Raw genomic sequence first — 6,000 nt, forward strand, 5'->3', positions numbered from 1 at the left:
ACTGTCTGGCAAAATGGTCATCAATTGTGTCCCGCACTAGCATAAAACAGCTGCCAGATGCACTTAGCATATATGAACCCAGCATAAGCCATAATAGTTATAGGGGTTTCAGAAAATAAGATATTGGTGAACTGTCCTCAGGATAGGTCAATAATATTAAGATTGATGGAGGCATGCCTTTCCGGACCTCCTCTGATCAGCTAAGTAAAGTTGCCACAGCCTTCTAGCGAGCGCCTTGGCTACTTCATTGCATACCAGGTGCAATGATTTATATTTCATAGTGCTTGTACTTAGTATGGCAGCATAATCCCATTTACTTTAATGGAACTGAGCTGCTCTTAGGACATGTGGCCGATGAACAAGAAATCACTGGCCTGTGTTGACACCTCTACAATCAGCTGATAGGTGAGGAATGGTGGACCCCCACACATCTGATACAGATGACCAGTAGTATTGTATGTTGTCACCACCAGGAAGTAGTGATGGAGACAAGAGTGACAGGTCAGTGACGCTCCCTGTACTGGATTGGCTGCAGAAAGACCTCCTCGCAGGTCCTGGCAGGCCAGTATTATTCTCCTGTCCCAGATTTAACCTCCCTGCTGCTGGTGTCCCTTTCCCTGGCTCCCCACTGTGCACGTCTTCCCAATCTCTTCCCTGGCCCTTATGTGAGCTCCCCGCTGCTGCTGTTTCTTCCCCACCCATGATATTACCTTCCCGCTATCCGTCTCCCTTCCCTCTGGAGTGGCGGTGGCAAGAGAGCCACACTATAGTGAGGCAGCGGCAGCAGGAGAGTGCAGCCCATTGAGGACCACTGCAGCAAGACTGGAGGTTTAGGCTGACTTCTGTATGGTCCTAGCAGTAGCAAGTGTATAGATTTTTGGCTGTCGTAGAGGGTTAGGGTTAGAGATTGTTTTGCTGTTAGCCTTAGATTATTAACTGTAAGTGCTTCCATGCTACAGGTGTAACATGGAAGCATTTACAACTAATAATGTAAGCCTAACAGGAAAAGCAACCCCAACCCTCCAGGGCAGCCAAAAATCTATACACACATTGCTGCTACAACCTTACAGAAGTCAGCCTATTGGGAGCTAGGGGTGTGACAGAGGCATTCGTCCATGCAAGCCCTGTCAAATCCCTAGCTTCCGGTGGTGACAAGGTACAATAAAACCTGGATGACCTACCGTGAGTAAACGTGATCAATATCTTAGTCTTGGAAAAAGAAAAAAAAAAAAAAAAAAAAAAACTTTCACTGAGTTCATATTTCTCTTGATGATCTGTGGAGTGCACCACTGCAGGCTTTGGTTCTATGTATTGGAGGGAGTCTTAAAGGAATATTCTGCACTATAATATTGATGGCCTATCTACATATTGGTGTGGGTCAATCAGCCAGCATCCCCAACAATTAGTTTCATACATCGTAAAGTGGTTTAAATCAGTACAACAAACTCGTTCTCAGACTTCTTTCACACCAACACATAAACGGCAACAGCGTTTTTACGTTTTCATGCCCGCTCCATATCAACGCCTGAAAGGGCGTTTTTCCACGATCACAGCCAGCGAAAAAAATATGCTGCACCACGGAAAACCCTCGCTCTGCCAAAATTCTCTGGATGCCTTCCAATGCCTATATAGGGGCACCTGTAAGCTTTTTGCAGCATTGGACGCTGCAAAAATGCCTCCCTCTCCCTTCTTTTTCCCTGCTCCCATAGGAGTCTATAGGACCAGCCAGCGTATATTGGCCAAAAGATAGTTCCAGAACTATCTTTTGGCTGAGTGTATATGCGCCGGCCACGTATATCTTCTATTTTTTTCACGCTGCCGACGTATTTACGCGCCGTATCTTCGGCCATATGAAAGAATGCATTGAAAATTAATGCCTCTCATGGGCGTGTATATACGCCCAGGCGTAAAAACGCGCTGTTTACACGCTCGTATAAAAGAAGCCTCATACTGATGCAAATTCTAGCAAATCAAGGAAAGCCATACACCTCTTGCTAAACTACTACTGTATTGAAAAAGTGTTAAAAATCAAAAAGGCACAGATTTTTAACTAAATATGCTATGCACCAGAACCTGACACATTCTTATTTTTTAACACGCCAAGTTGCCTTATGAATTTCCACCTATGTGTATTTACCATTTAAAGGAGTTGTTCAGTTATAGGGACAATATTCCCCCTATAGGCCCCATTGTGTTGAAATAACAAAAGGAGCAGTACTTAAACATCCTCTGCCACTGTGATCCAACACTATAGCTTCACAGCGGGTGGGTGTTGTGGCAGATGTCACCAGAAAGCACCTGACCATTGCAGCAAATCAGAGGCTGTTGCATAATCACCCCGTTCTCTTGGCACCAATGCCTACATTCTGGGCGCCACGTTGTCAGAATTTCACAACAGTGATGCTTCAGTGGGCAGGTGACATTATCTGCCACAACAAACACTGGGACCACAGCAAGGCTGCAGTGCTGGATCGTGGCAGCAGAGTACAGGTAAGTACTGCTCCGTTTGTTATTTTAGCACAGCGGGCCCTATAGATAGAATGTTGTCAGGCAAGTGGACGACCCCTTTAACACTGAATCGGCTCAATGTTTTTCTCCAAGGCTGCAATATTTATTGCTTCCTTTTGCTCCACCCAGAGAAACCATCACAAGACACACTCATGCTCCACCAGCGCTTAATACATAGGCTAAAAATATGCACCGAGAGTAATTATAGCCACAATCAATATTCTCCCATGGTTGCTTGTTTTCGTCAATAGTATCTGTAAAATTAGTCCTCATTATGCATGTGCTTATGACACTGCACTTTCCAATTCATCATGCAGCGCAGCTTACAAAGTGTTAATGAGGTCCTGAAGGTCATCTGAACAGCATCCCAATGTACAATAGGCATTAGTAGTTTATGTAGCCACAAATCACTGCTGTGTGCAAATGCTCATAGTGTATAAGGTGACATATTACCAAACCACACTTGGCAGAGCTCCTGTGCTAATCTGTCTTCTGTATGGAGCCCAGACCATTGATAAGGTGGTTTGCATGTATAAAAGCTTGGAAGGTAGCTGGCATTAGAATACAGCTGCATGGGGCATACTTTATATCATAGTATTAGACTATATTTTCCAGCCAATTACCCACATGACAGAAAGTAGACTATGCAGGTAATAAGATAGATGATGGCCTTATGTTTTCTCATTTCACTCTTTACAAGTCATTTATCAAGGGCGATGGACTGACTGAGACTGTACCAACAACATACATTCTTACATTATATCATTATACATTTCAAGGGAAGATGCAGAGTTTTATACATGCTATATAGTAACCATTAGGGAAACCGCTAATTGCATTTGTTATAAATCACTGTTCACAGGCCTGATAAATAGCTCCCATTATTACCCACTATATCACAGTAAACGCTGGATCCATATTTTATTTAGATACATTTGTTTTATTTTACAGTTTTCTAGACACTGTTTAAACTCCACAAGGAAGAGTCAACATCAAAACTGACAATATTATTTCTACCATTACTAAGGCTAAGTTCACACTAGAGTTTTTTTTTGTTCCCCTTTAGCTGTTCTATCATGGGAGCTGCAAAATGGAAAGAAACCGCTTCCGTTTTTGCGCCCGTAGACCTGGGCTGAAACTGAACGCCTTCAGTTTTAATTCGTTTGTCAATTTTCTGTCGCCAATATGTTTTAAAGACTGAAGTAAAAGCCCAGACCGCTGCGCTTTCCTTTCCAGTTAAAAAAAATAAAAAAAGGAACCAGAACAGATTGCAACACATCCATTTCCTTATACCATTGCTGTCCATTGGAAACCAAGGCTTTCCATTGGCTTGTATTTTTTCATCTCTGTTGTGGGAGCAGCTAGATGGAAACAAAAAGACACTAGTGTGAACGAGCCCCAGCAGTGCCCAGTGGATGGCATAAGTAGTCTAAATGAGACATCAATGTCAAAGCCTAGAATGTGGAGACAGGAGGTGGCAGTTCTCAGACAGACCAGAAGAGCTGCAGATGCTATAGGCTGGAGTTTTCCTAGGAGTTACACATAGACATTGAAAACAATAGACAAAATCTTGCAGAAAAAGTACAAAAAGAACATATAAAGAGATTACGCTGTAAGTCGCCGCCAGCCGTGTGACAGCGCTCCGGTGGCATGCAACCCATTGGCACATAGTAATACAAGAGGTGTTCAAAGTCAAAGCACTTGAGAGGATTTCTCTGCTCCTTGCAATCACCATTGAATGTGGCGTTTTAACAGATGGGTTGTAAAGCAGAAGAGTCCTAAGGAATCTGCACTAAAAAGGGCTGTAGATAAAGTTTACGATCAAGGACAAGAGCAGAGAGCTAGAGGAAAGCCAGTGCAGACAGTGACAAAGAGCAGACCCCCTGCTGCTGGAATTCAGGGCACAAGTTCAAGATTAACACCCAACTTCAGGGGGGACAACTACCTGATGTCACCAAGGACAGCCAAGTACTCAGGCAGATATCACTGGAGAGTTACAGAGCTCCTCAAAAAGTCACAAGTCCATCAAGCTCAACCTCTCCAGAGATGAAGGGGTTAAAAAAAATTAAAATTACTGGAGAAAAAAAACAAAAAAACCACCAATCTTGATTCTACAAGGACATCTGTACATCCAATCACATTCCTCCTAGTAGTGGCAGGATAACTACAATGCAAGCATACTGTAGTGGAAGGGTTAATGCACAGAGAGAACCTCGAAACTCACCCTAGAGAAGCAGCATTTATCAATAGTGGGAGGAGAATGGTGTCAGCTGTCTCTTCTAATGGCACTGCACTCGTGAAGCAGCCGCCGCCGCAGCTCCCAGCGCTCACCTCCAGCTCTTCCAGCTGCCTGAGCTCTCCGCTCTCTCAATTCATTGACCTGCTGGGAGGAGGCGGGACTCCGCGCTGACTGGCACGCTCGGCAGCCAATCACAGCTTCTGCTGAAGGCAGACAGAAACAAAGGCGGCCAGTGGTTGTGTGCGGGTTTCATTCACACTGCGAGCTGTGAGTGAGGTGGAAGCGGCGCGCGGAAGGGCAGGGAATGCGGCCCCCTGCTGGACACACATGCACGGAATGTGGGAGCTGATGCTAGGCAGATTAGGGCCGCACAGCCCTGCCAAGAGTCCTGCACTACAGTCCACCTTGGTTACAGCCCCGTCCTGTTTATAGTGCCGGCTGGACGGTTATATATACACTGCCGGCTACACAGGCAGCAAGCTGCAGCTTGACCTTTAACACTTTACATACCTCTCATCTGGATGGGATGGGATTGGTGTCATGGTAAAGCTTGCTACAATTGTATCTGTGACACCAGGCTGGGCACCAGCTTCAGGGAGGGAGGGGGGGAAAGGCTGCGAAGTAACAATGTGTTCGGAAATAGTTTATGTTTGTCAACAAAATGCAAAGAGAACAAAAGAGGAATTTAAAATCCATATTGGGTGTGACAACTCTGCCGTCACAACAGCAGCAGTTCTTAAAGGTAGACTTGCACACAGTTTTTGAAGGAACTCAGCAGGGAGGTTGTTCCAAATATCTTGGAGAAGTAACACAGATCTGTGTCAGGCCGCCTGCACACAAGGGGGTCGGATTCCGCATGCGGGAGCCCACAGTGGAAGCCCGCGAAAATGGAGCATGCTGCGATTTTTATTTTTATTTTTTTTATTTTTTTTTATTTTTGATTTTTTTTCCCTTCCGCTCGCAGAAACAGCAATTAGTTTCCACACAAGAGTGTGCAGGAAGAATCGATTTCTCACAACATGCTATGAACGGCATTTACTGCGGATCCACGGTGCGGACACCGACTGCGGATCCCACAATGTAAATCCGTTCGTGTGCAGGCGGTCTATGTAGGTAGGGGCAGATTGGGAGCTTAAAGTGGCTCTGGAAAAAAATCTAAAAGTGGCCCCTGTTGTAGATGGATTGAAACTGGCATAAGGTGGGGCCAACACTAGTATGCGGGGTCTAATAATTCTGCCTACTGGGCATAGCAA

At 45.0% G+C, this 6,000-nt stretch overlaps 1 protein-coding gene across 3 annotated transcripts in view; it reads right to left on the reverse strand.

Moving 5' to 3' along the window:
• MARCHF3 (membrane associated ring-CH-type finger 3) overlaps positions 1 to 4,869 on the reverse strand; it is a 213,702-nt gene extending 208,833 nt beyond the window's left edge. For all 3 annotated transcript variants that reach the window (XM_066603139.1, XM_066603137.1, XM_066603138.1), the window contains exon 1: positions 4,733 to 4,869. The gene's annotated coding sequence lies outside the window, so the exon portion shown is untranslated. The remainder of the gene's footprint in view (positions 1 to 4,732) is intronic.
• Between the last annotated feature and the right edge of the window lie 1,131 nt (positions 4,870 to 6,000).

Source organism: Eleutherodactylus coqui, chromosome 5 (assembly GCF_035609145.1).
Source record: "Eleutherodactylus coqui strain aEleCoq1 chromosome 5, aEleCoq1.hap1, whole genome shotgun sequence".
Taxonomy (NCBI): domain Eukaryota; kingdom Metazoa; phylum Chordata; class Amphibia; order Anura; family Eleutherodactylidae; genus Eleutherodactylus; species Eleutherodactylus coqui.